At 40.0% G+C, this 15,128-nt stretch overlaps 1 long non-coding RNA gene across 21 annotated transcripts in view; it reads left to right on the forward strand.

The window, feature by feature from the left end:
• Window positions 1-15,128, forward strand: part of LOC140641564 (uncharacterized) — a 518,379-nt gene that overhangs the window by 76,743 nt on the left and 426,508 nt on the right. For 11 of the 21 annotated variants that reach the window (XR_012038140.1, XR_012038148.1, XR_012038158.1 and 8 more), the window contains 2 exons: window positions 1,402-1,635; window positions 5,087-5,263. This is a non-coding gene — a long non-coding RNA (uncharacterized lncRNA). Of the gene's footprint in view, window positions 1-1,401; window positions 1,636-5,086; window positions 5,264-7,508; window positions 7,714-15,128 lie in introns of all 21 variants that reach the window. The other 10 variants (XR_012038143.1, XR_012038147.1, XR_012038157.1 and 7 more) reach the window with 4 other exon arrangements.

Below are 15,128 nucleotides of genomic sequence, written 5' to 3' on the forward strand. Positions count from 1 at the left end.
GGCATGGGAGCCTGCTTCTCCCTCCTCCTGTGTCTCTGCCTCTCTCTCTCTCTCTCTGTGTCTGTCATAAATAAATAAATAAATAAATAAATAAATAAATCTTTAAAAAATTTTGTCTTTAAAAAATAAAAATAAAAATAAAATAAGCAAAGAAAAGCACTAGAGACAGAACACTTTGCCCTTCTCCCATGCTCCCAACCTAAACCTGTCAGAAGCAAAAGAGGGGTGAAAGAAGGAATAGAAAAGTTAATTGAATCAAGACTTCCCCCAGGCAAGTCTATCAACTATCAGGGAGGCCTGAGCAGTGCAAAAGGGGGAGAGCACAAACTCAGATTAGAGGTGGAATTTTAGGCTTAGAGTATCCTGGATTCCCTCACGTAGTAGCAGGAGATCTGATCAAGATGCTCCCTAGAGGTAAGTCACCTAGGTAGTACAGGGTGCATTCTCAGGCGATAGTGGTAGAAAAATAAAACTATTTCTGATTATACCCTACCTGATTAAGCCCAATCATAAACCAGTTCCCTATTTTTGACATGAATTATTTTATCCTCTCATTTATCCCCTTGACTTGTGGTAATAGCTCTGATTTTCTTTTTCTCTCTGCTAAGAATTCATGTTCTGGGTGGACATAACTCCTTCCCTGACTCTAAAAATAAGGCATATTGCTCAGGCCAAAATATTTCAGCATAAGCTCATCTTCTAGACACTTTATTGGTTCAAAGATGGGCAGTGACAAAACATGTGGCCCTGGGCTCCTAGGGCAGGTTTCAACACTAGGTTTGCATGGCAGCTACAGGGATCTCAGAGGCCCGGCCCAGCTGCTTGCTTGGCATCACTCAGTCCCCAGCAATGGCCTTGGCAGCTAGGACTCCGCCTTCTGGCCCTCTACCCAAAGTAGTGCCAGGACCCCTGCACTTACATGTGTACTTCAACTCTTCTTACCTTCATATCTATGAAGGGTGAGAAGACCTCATTCTCATTTCTTATGTGAGGGTTGCCAGAGAGATGGGCAGCTGTACTTACAGGAATGTCTCCTTTCAGATAATCTGAGAACACCATCAGCTCAATTTTATAAAGCTAGTATATCAAATTATCAGGAATTGCTTGGTTTTTTTGTGTGTGTATGTTTTAAAGATTTATTTATTTATTTGACAGAGAGAGATCACAAGTAGGGGGAGGGGCAATGGGGGAGACAGCAGGAGAGAGGGAAAGAATCTGAAGGAGACTTTCTGCAGAGTGGGGAGCCCAGTGTGGGGCTCAATCGCATGACACTGAGACCATAACCTGAGCCGAAATCAAGAGTCTGAGCTTAACTGACTGAGCCAACAGGTGCCCCAGGAATTGCTTGGTTTTTAAAGTTGAAAATGCTGAAGATGCAAACATTGTACATGTTTTTTACAGTGAAGGATATAAGGATCTAGAAGAGACACGAGGAAATAACCATGGCTCAGAGTGTGATTAAATACAAGGAGAGCTTCAGGAAGATCCCTGCAACCAGCCACAATGTTCAGTACTTTTTGGATATTTGTTGGATTTCATTTAGAATGTTATTCGATTTGCTACTCTTTATTGTCTAGTGGCAAAAGCAAAATAATTCCAGCTCTTCAAAATGGAGGTTTTAATCCAAGTTGCAAGGTAGATGAAATTATTGAAGTGATTTTGAAACTACTATTACATTACCTCTCCTGAAATAGAATTTGAACTAAATGTAAGATCACCAGAACACCTGATACAAAAGGTTTATGTATTATCCATCTGTGTCATGTGGGGTTTGAACTTTTCAAGAATTCATGAAACTCCATACTGACAAAGGTAGTTTACTCTTCTTTTCAAGTTCATGTCATGAAACCTGTGAGCGATTGTGGACATGGTGCTCCTCTGAGGAAAAGTGACTCTACAACTAACTCTATTTAACCACACACCCTGGCCTCCAGTATTGATATCTGGAAAAGTACTCTGGCTGATTATGTTTATAGATTGCCTATATAACATCTTGTACACTATTTCAAGGAAGATTAAAGCTATATCTCTTAGAATGTGATGGGACACTTATATTTACCTATATAAGACTTCCCGGTGTATAACACAACTGCCTGGAAGCATGACGACACCAACCTTGAGGCTCACGACAGGGGTGTGCCAAGAAAACAAAAAAATATTCTGCAGTGCATACAGACATCAAGGACACTGGAAAAACCAAATGTGTTTTCTGTATTAAGTTTAGGAGTGGAGTTCATTCTTGGTACCAAATATTTTTTTCTTAGTTCTTTTCTATTTTATTTTATTTTAATTTTTATAATTTTAAATTGCAGTTGACATAATATATTCAAGTGTACAACATAGTGATTCAACAATTATATGCATTACCAAACATTTTATATCCATTTTAATACTTAAATTACTCTGGATAAGAATAGACTGTAAAATCTATCTGTGCTTCAAACATCCTAAAAGATGAAGTGGTACCTATTTTACACTTACATCGTTGCACTTAATTTAGGTTAGTTTTCAGCAACAGTAGTTTTGTTTAAATTTCTTGTCCTACTTTTGGTAAGCTCCAGAGGCAAAGAAATCTTCACATTTCTATGGGAAATTGTGCAACTTCTGTTATGCTTTTCATTTGGGTGTGCTAGAAACATTTTCTCAATAATGCTAATTAACTACTTAGCCACCTTTTTGTTACTTAAAGCTCTTCCATATTTTATTTAGTAATGACAACAGTTATTAGCCAGTCTCTGTTTACCATTGAATGACTATAAACACTACAGAAAACAATTGCCTCATGAAAGTACAACCAGTCACTTATCAGCACCTACTTGCATTGTCTTAGCTCGACTGTTAATATAGTATTTTAAAATTTTCTTGCAAAAGATTGCTACATCTAGTTCTCTATAGATATGAATTTTCTCTGAATGTGCTTGTGATTCATATTAGAGGAAAAGTTTATATTTGTCATAAAATAAAAGAAGAAGCTGCTAAAATTGAGGGCAAAATAATAGTTCCCAAACTAGCTGATTTCAGAATTACCTGGGGGAATATTGAGAAACAGCTTTCCTGTAGCCTACCCCAGACATATTGAACTAGACTCTGTAGGGCTGGAGCCTAGGGATCTCAAACAAACAAACAAACAAACAAACACAAAACAAAAACAAAAACAAAAACAAAAACAAGTGGTTTAGGGAACCACTGTTTTAAAGTGAATGGTGATAGTAAATTTGCTAAAGTAACAGAGAGAGCTGTACGTTTTCTTTTTCATCTGTTAAAAGGTCAAGTTTTGAAACTCTGGGAGAGGGATCCCTGGGTGGCGCAGTGGTTTAGCGCCTGCCTTTGGCCCGGGGCGCGATCCTGGAGACCTGGGATCGAATCCCACGTCAGGCTCCTGGCATGGAGCCTGCTTCTCCCTCTGCCTGTGTCTCTGCCTCTCTCTCTCTCTGTGACTATCATAAATAAATAAAAATATTTAAAAATGAAACTCTGGGAGAAACAAAGTATTTAGGTCCTATGTAGTAGACAATAAAGCAGCAAATTAGAAGTGAAACAAGATGACTGCAAAATTGTCAATTAATTGAAGGATTTTAACCACAAAGCTAGACCTCTAAAATGAAACATTTTATAATATCCAAGCATTTTCATTAGAAAAAAGTAAAAATTGTTCATGACAAAAATGTTTACATTAGATATACTTTATATGTGGTAAATGTATGCATATTTATATGCATATACTATATATATACACACACTTTATTACTTGGTATTCCTTTTGGTGTCCAAAACAATGAGAGAGAGAAAGGGAAGTTTCAAGTATCCTCATTTTGAGACTCAGACTTCTTTCCATGTTTGCAGAGAATGGGAGCTAAGGTACAAAAGTCTGTATTGATCTAGTCCAGCAGCTGGCAAGTTTGAGAGACAGGACTAGGAAGTTAGGAGATTGTGTTCGCAGTCATAGCTCATTTTTTTTAGGGTGACAGGGAAACATAATGCACTTACTGTAAATACACAAAATAAAGCTTTGCAATTTAAAGGGGAGCTTTATATATTTAGAAGACACTTTGAGGTTAACAACCCCTTATTCCTTAAAGGATTACTTGAGATAACAATGCTATATAAATTTGTAGGTTGGGAGGGATGTTTGAGTACATTTAGTTTAGTTCTCTCATTTTATAGATGAAGATCCAAAGACTCAGAGAGTTGTATGGTTTGCCTAGTGATTCAAAGCTAATCTGGCCAATCTGAGGGAAAAGGGCAGCTTTCCTAACCTATTTTTCTAGAATTATGGATTTGTTAAAAAGATTAAAGTACACTAATGAGTTATTTATGTTGGTTCAATTTGCAAATATTTTTAACTTCATTTTACTTTTTTTGTAACAGTGAAATATTTTATAATACTTTGAATCAAAGTAATGTCTTCAATAATTTATTGCAAACTGAGATAAAGTTGGTTTTTGCTTAAAAAGGAGTCCACTCTCCTCCCCTAGATTAAAATTTTGCCCTCTTTAGCTGATCACTAATAATGGTGTTTTCAAGGGAACAGCAAAAATGAGACATTTTCCTTTAGTTTCTTTATAAAGTTGAACTATTTTTACTTTGCTATTATGGTAATGGGCAGAAAATTACATAAAACAATATTTTGAGGGAGTTTTTTCCTGGTTGATTTTAAGTCATTGTGCTGCCTGAAAAGTTTTAATCTTTAAATTCCCCACAAATTCTTACATTCTTCAGTATCTGATTACTGCATTGTGGATATAAAAATGTACTGAAGGATAAGAAATGGATCCTATGTGCTTTTTATAACCCAAGAAGTTAATGAATGTGGCAACATTTTTAAGGTGATAGCAAAAATGTTCTGCCCTATAATCAAAATACTGTCTTCCTATTTAAAGGTCATAATTTTCTGGCACTGTGAAATTCTTACATGAAGATGTTAAAATGGAAATATACCATAATAGTTTATAAAATATTTTCAGTCTGATAGTAATCTGAAAATATGGAAGAAAACTTGTCATCCCTGGCTCACTTAGTTCTAAGAAGACTGGGTAAAAAGTTTTGTTATAGTCTGATGGGAAATTAGTTTCTTCTGTCTCATCAGAAATTTTTCTGAGTCTCTCTTCTTCCATTGATGAAAAAGACGTGTAACATAGCCCTTGAAGTTGTCACTGAAAGGAGTGGCAGTTTTGGGATGAAGTTAATACAGCTGAAAGTGAAGTAGAAGAATGAGGAAAAGCTGTCTTAATGACATTGTGTTGCCCTGCAATCAAGTCTAAAGGTTGGTCTCTTTTTGTTTCTACATATTAAAGCCAATTAATGCCTTTTATTTTTTAAGTGACTTTGAGGTGGGTTTTCTGTTGCTTATAAATGAACCTCTTAGCTGAGTGATTATTTAAAAATCTTAAATTGTTCCATATGCTGCTGTCATTGGTGCCACATTTTTCTATGGGTTTTTGTTCAATTGTAAGCCTGACCTTTTTAAGTGTATCAGTTTAAGAGTCAAAGAAATAAATAAACTCTAGGTATGAAAACAACCTCAACAGGATTATTACAAAATTTCCCTAGCAGTATCATGGGAAATAAATATTAATGCTTTTTAACCATTTTATAATTTACACCACTGACATGCAGTATCATGACCAGTTTTAAAGATGAGAGCAGATAAAGATTACTCAACAGAATAAATTCATATCCATATATAAGCCAAAGTAATTTTCTAGAAATTATATTTGCGTATAAATTCTAGTTGCTTTATACAGGAATGGATCTTTTATTTGGATATATAGGAGTATGGAAAGATTTGTCAAACTTTATTTCTTTGTGCAAAGCTTGCCTACCCACATATGACCTTCATGAGATAGTTGGAAAAGTCAATAGAGATGGACAGTCTAGGTCATTGGCACAAAGCCTATTTTTTATGGGTCATTTACACTTGTCTTTTAGAAATCTACACATCTGTCTGGTTTACAGTTGGTGTGGGAATTTATGGGTCAAGACATAGCTTAGAACACATAGTCTTCCTAAGACTTCAATGTCACCTCACCACTTGGGTGATAACCACTCTTTTCTCTGAAATGCTAGTAATTTATGGGTCATAAACCTTGGGTCTATTCTCAGAACAGAATAGTAAGTAGTACCAGCCATCCAGGGAAAATAAATCCTTATTATTATTTTCACACTTCTCTTGATCTTATAGGCACTGATAGGACTCCTTTCTAATAAGCATTTGTGAGTTTTTCCAGGCTTCTTCCTTCTCTCTCCACCCTATCTTCAGTCCCTGCCCCCCTTCAGCTATTCTATGGCAATGACTTATCCTGTTTTGATCCATTATTGAGACTAATCTGAGCCTACCCCAGAGTTATGATACATTTTACTACACCTGGAGAACTGGAGATGGTTGTGGGGTCTTCAAAATGGTTATTTATGTAAGTTATTGAGCAAAACTCTGGGGGATCTGGGGGTTGGGGCACACTTCCTAGGGGAAGAAAGAACTAAAACTTAAATTTGATTAATATCAGTGGATGATATCCCACCAATGGGATAACTATAAGCATAGAATAATATCTCTTTTTCAAAAATCCTCTGATCCAGAACCATGCAATTCTGTTTGAACTCTCAGATGAAGGACTGAAAAGGAGAATGAGAGCATCAAATGTCCTATATTTTAATTTTCTTGGGAGAAAACTAATGTAATATAATAATAACTTGGATGCTTATGGCTTCTGTGAAAGGGAACTATGCTAGACCTTTGTCCAATGAGTTGAAGGTTTAGGCTTCATAAATAAAGGTCATTAGTACCCCTAATATTTGCATAAGCAGACACCGGGCATTGGCAGTCTTGGTGCACACATTAACAGGCATTGGTGGTATTTCTAGTACCTAGATATCATCAAGAGCACTTGGGAGTAATGAAAACCTAAACAGTAATTTAACCTGGATATACAGAAAGAATGGAGGAAAGGGTAGAGTTCACTTTGTGCTTGTGAGAATTGTGTCTTTGCAAACATGTGAAATCACACGTAGGGATTCTGCAGAGGGTAAAGTGACATAATATGTATAGATAATGTATGCAGAATACCTAATGTGTCCTGGGCACTAGGCTAAGTTCTTAACATTTCTTCTTACAATAATCCTGGGAAGCTGATGCTAAAATGATTTTTCCATTTTACAAATGAGAATGACAGGGAGATATATTTAGTACCTTGCACGAGTGGTACTCGTTTAACATGTGACAGAGCTGGAATTACAAACAACACAGTTCGACAGTATTTTTTAGACTTATGCTTTTTATGACTCCTACAATTCCTGTTCTTTGTGAGAGTATTACTAGGAAGCTAGTTTTTCCCCAAAGGCAAAGATGGATTTTGAAAATCAGGCTTATTTAATGGGTTCACAATCCAAGCTTGGGGAACTAAAGGAATGAATATACTCTCAGCCTGTGGGTAAGATTTAACTTGTTCCACCTGGTGGTACTACCAAAGCCCCATCCTAGAGGTCTGAGTGGAACTACCATCCCCCTGCAGGTTGAAGGGCACATTTCTTCATTTATCAGTTTTAAATGTCTGCCTACCACCTGCCAGACATTGCAGTGGGCACAAGGATGCAGTGACAACAGGATGGCAGCAGCTCTTCTGGAAAAGTTATGTTTTAGCAGGTAACCAGTGGCTAAATCTTCCAGGTCAACTGGCCATCATATTCTCTTGGTAACTTCCTCCAGCAGTCATAACAGTAAGTGGTGTTTAACTTTCTACAGAACTTTCAGGTTTTCAAAGTTGTTGAACATTTCATGCTCTCAATAGCAATGTGTGAACATTTCAGTGGCTCCACGTCTTTTGTTTTTTTAGTCATTTTAAGTTTAGCCTTTTCTGTGAATGTGGAGTCATATCTCATTGTGATAATAATTACCATTTTCCTGTTGACTAATGCTGAAGCTTTTCATGTGCTTAATGGACATGTGCTTTTTAACCACAAGGAATGAATGCTGTTAGCTGTAGGCTGTATATAGATGCCCTGTGGAAATTATTATCATGAATGGGTATTGTCCATTTTTTTTCATGTTTTTTCTCCTTTACTTTCTCATTTATTTTTTTAAGATTTTATTTATTTATTCATCACACACACACACACACACACACACACACACACACGAGACACAGGCAGAGAGAGAGAAGCAGGCTCCATGCAGGGAGCCTGATGTGGGACTCAATACTGGGACCTCAGGATCACACCCTGGGCCAAAGGAAGATGCTCAACTGCTGAGCCACCTAGGCGTCCCTACTTTTTCATTTAATATGTTAAGAGAGTGGATGGCTTTGGTTGATTTTCAAATGTTCAATCATCGTTTTACTCCTGCATTGCTCCACTTTATTAGAACACATTACTTGATTTATAAATAGTGATATTCTATTGCTAATATTTATTAAAAATATATTTGTTTATGGTCCTGGGGGATATCTACCTATAAATTTTCATGCGATTTCTTTTTATGTCTTGTTTTCAGAGCTCTGCTGGCCCCATAAAATGAGTTGTGTAATCCTTCCTTTCGTATTTTCTAAAAGAATTTATATATAGTTGGGATTATTTCTTCTATGAAACAATTTTGTACTGAGATTTTCTTTGTGAGAAATTTGTTGATTACGTGTTTAATTTCTTTAAAGATTTTCTATTTATCTGGGTGTCCATTTTGGTAAATTGTGATTTTCAAGAAATTTGTCCATTTTATCTAATTTGTTGGATTGGTTGGCCATGAATTATTTAAATTTTACCTCATTATTCTTTTTAAATTTCACAGGATCTGCAATATTTCTTTTATCCTTGATAGTATTAATTTGTATCTTCCTCAGACTTAAGGATTTATCAATTTTCATTCTTCTTAAAGAATCAATTTTTCCCTTTTGGTTTTTTTCTATTGTTTTTCTCTTTGCTGCTTGATTTCTTTTTTGTTTTCTTCCATATACTTTGAGTTTATTTTGCTCTTCTTTTACTATCTTCTTGAGGTAGAAAGGTAGATAATTAACACTTTCATCTTACCTAAGCATTTAATGCTATAAATTTCTCTGTAATCAGTGTTTAAGCAGCATGACATGCTATATTTTCATTATCATTCATTTTCAGTTGTTCTGTATATTCTCTTGAGATTTGTTCTTTGACCTTTGTGTAGGACTTTATGGATTTCTCATTTGATTTTGCTATCTTCAGAAAGTATACACTGTTGGATTTAAGAATTTTGAAGGTTTTTGAGAATGATTTGCTGGCCCCTCATTATGGTCTATGTTGTTAGCATCCTATGTGCCCTTGGAAAGAATGTATTTGTTGCAGTTGTTGAGCATAGTGTTCCATAAAGATCAATTAGATCAATGTAATTGGTAGTGTTTAAATTGCCTAAATACCCCCTGATTTTAAAAAATCCTATCTCAAGTAATAGGCTAACCAAATTTTCCTTTCGTTTTCAAGAGTCTGCGCTCGTGAAAACACACACCTGAGTTGTAATTAGGAGATGATGTGCCACCTGTGGTGCCAACTAATCAACTGTTGTATAGGTTAGTTGCTACCTGCTAGCTGTTGTATATACCTAGTTGCTAAGAGAGAAGTATTGACTCTCGAGGTCGTTTTCCCTAAGAAGACAGGTGGGTCCTATGTGGTACTTTGTAGTACTGTGACTACCTGTTCATCATTTAGTGTACTCTGGATCAGGTGATTTTCCTAATGGCTTCTGAAGGTAGTTTCAGGAGGATCCCCTTGCTGAGAAAACAAGTCACTGGATGCAGAGCAAGTTCACTAATTCACTCTCAGTGAGTGGCAAAGTAGAACGGTGAACCAGTTATGTGAAGGTGTGAAGGTGTGAAGGTGTGAAGGCAGTCAGGAAACCTGTATGACTGCTGCGTTGCCCGTATCATCAGTTGTGCTGGAAACAGATTTGTTTACTGTTTAACCCCTGAAAAATGAGAGGAAAATGTACCATATTTTGCCTAATGGTCTGTCATTTTATTAATTTGATTTAGTTTTCTTTACTTCTGTGAGTACATATGGGGAGGACAGCTGGGGGTAGAGAAAGGCAGACAAATGTTCAGTCTTCCATTGAAAACCAGATGCTGCCTGACTGGAAGTAAAAAATATATAAACTGTTTGGTTCATCCTTGCCAACAACCTAATGTCCACTAGTGAAAAGCAAATTGTTACATTGTGTCGGTACTGACACTTTTGTTTCCAGCTCTACTTTTTGTATATCCATCTCAGGGATTTTCAGTGTTTTTCAACAAGAAATAATGTCCCTGGTAACCCCAAGCAGCTTCACAAAATTCTCAATAAGAAAATATGGTAATTTATATCCGGTCAAGTCTGCGTACTTGAGGGTCTCAGAGATCTCTAGATGTTAGAAGATGCTGATGAAATAGGATTCTTCCCTTAACACTTAGCCACTTTAAATAGAAGTCATTCTAAATATACCGTGCGATTCCCTGTGTCTTCAATCAAAATATATTGAATATAATGAAATGTAATAAGGGAGGGAAGGAAGTAATTAACAGATACCGAAAAATTAATACACTTTTAACGTCCAGGCAGGGAGCAGAGTCTGTGCTGAGCATTGTGTCCTAAGCCTGAAGTAGTCCTGTAGGATAAACAGTGTTAACCCAATTTAGAGAAAATGAAACTGAATTTCAGATAAAATCAATACCTGCTCTAGGACTCTCAGCTAATAAACACATAATCAAAGATTCCAATCAACCTTTATAGTCCCAAAGACTATAGGAACTCTTCCTCTGTACCATTTTACCTCCTGACATTTCCTTTATAGGTCCAGAGACATTATTAGGCGTTGTACTGTTAGGCACTGTTACATTTAATAAATTTAATTGTAATGCAACAGAAATCTAAAACGAAACTTTTGAAATTCAAATAATTTCTCTGGAAGAAATAGTCTCCCTGAGAATATCTATAATGTTAAAATACAATAAAAACTATTAACATCATAGTGACATACTTTATTTTAAATTGAACTAAGCTGACACACAAGGTTACATTAGTGTCAGGTATACAACATAGTGATTTGATGACTCTATATGTTATGCTCACTACAAGTGTAGCTACCATCTGCTAATGACGCATTTTAAACGGCATCATTGAATTTTAATCAGTGACAATTTATAAATTATCTCTTTCCTGTGAAAGATGGTGGCCTTACCTTTTAAAAACCCCTCTTATTGCCAATCTATTACTTCCAAATTTTTGTTGTTCCTATTTTCACATTATGGCAGTTAATAATCTGAAATCACAGTTCTCATAGTTACTTAGTATGTTCTACTTTTAATAGATTCGGTACTCATCACTGGTCATTCATATAATTCCTAAACATTTATTTTAATGGACTGAATTCCAGTTTTAATTGAATTTTAAATTTTGAGATAATTGTGGATTCACATACAGTTTTTTTTTTTTAAGATTTATTTTTATTTATTCATTCAGAGAGAGCAAGAGAGAGGCAGAGACACAGGCAGAGGGAGAAGCAGGCTCCATGCAGGAAGCCCGATGTGGGACTCGATCCCGGGTCTCCAGGATTACACCCTGGACTGCAGGCGGTGCTAAACCGCTGCGCCACCAGGGCTACCCCACATACAGTTTCAAGATATAATACAGAGTAATCCCATATTTCCTTTACCCAATTTCCCCCGATGGTAACATCTTATAGGACTATAGAATGCTATCACAATCCGGGTATTGATACAGTCAAGATATAGCAAATCTCCACCACCATAAGGATACCTCACGCTGCCATCTAGAGAGCCTTGACAACCTTCCTCCTACCCCACCTCTCTTTTAACTTCTGGTAACATAATCTACTCTCCATTTCTATCATAATGTCATTTCAAGAATATAAGAAACATTAAGTACTCCTCCTCCCATCTTCCTTATAGGTTCTTTTTTTTTTTTTTTTTTTTCAAACACACGAGGGTTTATTTACAAGCTCGAGCTTGGGTCCAAGTGTACCCGACACAGCGGAGCAGGGACTTGGACCCCGAGGTGGGTTTCAGCTTAGTTTTTATAGGTGGTCTAGGGGACCTCCAGAAGGGGTGGAGGAATTTCTCAAGTTCTGTTTACATTTTGATATGGGGCCTTCAAGGGCGTTGAGCTCTGTTCTTATTCTAATAGGGGCTTCCTGCCCTTGGCTTGGGCTTTGTTCTCACTCTAATAGGGGCTTTCTAGGACGTTAAGCTGCAAGCTGTTTTCTTCCTATAACTGAAGTAAGGTAAAGTTCAGCTCTTATTCACAGGAGCCTGGGATGGCTGTACTTGTGATAACCCTGAACTTAAAGTGGAATGGCCTTCGTTTTCTCGGCCTCCACATTTCCCCCTCTCAGAGGAACCTAAGGAAGGACCCAATCATGGGTCCAGGTTGCTCTCAGATTGAGCCAGGGGGAATGATTAAAACAGGATTCTAACCAACCTTGTTGCTATTCTCGCTCCCATTTACATTCCAAGAAAGAAGCAACATCTTACGTTTAAGGCATCACATAACCCACCCCACCCCACCCTTTGTTGTAAGAAGACTAAGTCTAATCCCCTTCTATTTTGAAAGACAACCTCAGACTAGGGAGTCTTGGAGGTGGGAAATAAGTGAGAACAGCGCAGTCTTAGCTTTAGGGGATTGTCCTTGTCCGGTTGGCTTTTCCATTCTGGAACAAAGTCCTTGAGAACAGCTTGTAGGTCAGCTGGCCGGAGGAAGGACGTGGGTGTAGTGGACCCAGGGAGTAATCCCATGACCTTGAGAGCAGTGGGAGTGGTCAGGATCACGATGTAGGGTCCCTTCCAGCGAGGTTGAAGTGTCTGGTGTTGGTATCTCCGCACGTACACCCAGTCACCTGGCCGATATCGATGGGTGTCCGGGGGTGGCCCAGTCTCACAGAGGGCCCTCAGCTTAGGCCACACCTGCTCATGGGTTCGTTGTAACATTTGGAGGGAGAAAAGGAGCTGGTGATCATCAAATTCAGCAAGCACCTCAGGTTTTAAATTGGGGATAACAGGTGGAGGAAAACGGAACATGATCTCGTAGGGAGTCAGTCCCATCTTATATGGAGAGTTCCTCACCCTATATAGGGCGAAGGGGAGGAGAGTCACCCAGTCCCCGCCAGTCTCCAGGGCTAACTTGGTTAAGGTCTCCTTTAATGTTCTGTTCATCCTCTCTACCTGTCCTGAGCTCTGGGGCCTATGTGCACAATGTAATTTCCAATCTGCCCCAAGTACTAGGGCTACTCCCCGTGTTACCTTAGAGACGAATCCTGGGCCATTGTCTGACCCAATTTTAACAGGAAAACCATACCTCGGTGCAATGTCTTCCAGCAGTTTCTTGGTCACGGTCTGTGCCGTTTCATGTTTGGTGGGAAATGCCTCTGTCCATCCTGAAAAAGTATCTACAAACACCAGTAAATACCTGTATCCGTATTTTCCAGGTTTCACCTCAGTGAAGTCCACTTCCCAGTAGGCTCCTGGGCGGTCCCCCCGGAGCCGGGTGCCGGGTTAGATCCATGGGCGGAGGCATTAGTTAACTGGCCTGCGTGGCAGCTCGCCGCGATCTGCTCGATCTTTGCTCGAGAGTCTTTAAGAGTGATCTCTGCATGTCGTATGAGGTCTTCCGTCGTCTTCCTCGTCCCCAGGTGAGGACTCCGATGCATTTGGGATAGGCCTCGCCGTCCCAGTTCCTCCGGCAGGATGATGCTGGAGTCTGCGGCCCTCCCCCAGCCACGCAAGCGCTGGGTCACAGGCAAGCGTTTGATCCAGTGTAAGTCCACATCGGTATAGTTGGGGGTGTCCGGCAGGGTCGGTGCCCCCGGATCAGGTCGCGTGGTTGCTAAGACCTGGGTCACCAGAAGGGCCGCCTCCTTTGCTTTAAATGGGCTCGCAGGTTTCCCCTGCTACTGGCGTGTCTGCCTTTTGGTGCCCCGGACAGTGGGTGTCGGCCCGGGCCTTGGGCAGCCGGACGGCCCTCAGGGGTTCAAGGATCTCCGTTTGGTTTGAACAGTCCTTCCCTCTGCTGTCAGGAGCCCTCCCGCCCTCCCTGTAAAGGGCTCCGCGGACGTGAGCGGTGGCGAGGGCGGACCTGCTGTCGCCGTAGATGCTGATTCTTGACCTTCCCCCATGGTCAGCGCCTTGGCCAGTGCGTCAGTTCTGCCCTGAGCCGAGGTCCGGCTGCCCGTGGCCCCGCCCAGACGGCCGCCGTCTCCGTGGTTACGGCTGCCCCCCCCTGCCCCCCCCCCCCATCTGACTCCTTCTCGGACAAAACTGCTGCCGGCCGTGTCCCAGGTGGCGTCCCATTCGGCAGTGGCTGGCCCTGGAGATCAGCTCTGACTCCGTGCCCCTGTGCCACAAGTTCTTGACAGTCGTGCAGAGGGGGGTCCCAGTCTGGGTTAGGGAGTAGCGTTGCCGGATTCAGGGTGTTGGTGGCTTAAATGAAATTCTGGTGGGGTTTAGCAGCAGGCCCTGGTAATGGGTCAGACGGGCATTGCTGATCCAGTGGTCTGGGGGCTGTTTGAGGACCCCTCAATAGCATGTGGGGTGCTAACATGCAGTTCTTGCCCCATGGCCAGTTTGTCTGCATCCTTGACCATAGTGGCCCCCGCATCAATAATTTTTAAGCATGGGGGCCACCCAGCAGCCACCGGGTCCAACTTTTTGGAGAGATAGTCTATGGGTCTCTTCCAGGGACCTAAGTGCTGGACAAGGACCCCTTTTGCCACCCCGTCTTTCTCGTCTACATACAGGTAGAAGGGCTTGGCTAGATCGGGCAACCCAAGAGCCAGGGCAGACAGTAAGTCCTGTTTACGGTCATTAAAGGCTCTGTTCAGCCTCTGTCCATTCAAAATTTTGCTGGTGCCTGGTGGCCCCTTGCACCCATGAAGTTTTGTTTGCCAATTTCCCTTGGGGTTGTAATAAAACCGAATATTGTGCCCCAGTGTCCATTAGGAATTCAACAGGTTGCCCCTCCACTTTAAGAGTTACCCTGGGCTCGGGGAGGGGTGCCGAACCCCGACTCCCCTAATTGTCCAGGTCCTCCATTTCCAAGATCTTGGCAGGGCCCTTAGATCTTTTGTTAGGGCAGCTTTTTACCCAATGGCCCTCTTTGCAATAGGCGCATTGGTTTTTGTTCATCTT

This window comes from Canis lupus, chromosome 10, assembly GCF_048164855.1.
Source record: "Canis lupus baileyi chromosome 10, mCanLup2.hap1, whole genome shotgun sequence".
NCBI lineage: Eukaryota > Metazoa > Chordata > Mammalia > Carnivora > Canidae > Canis > Canis lupus.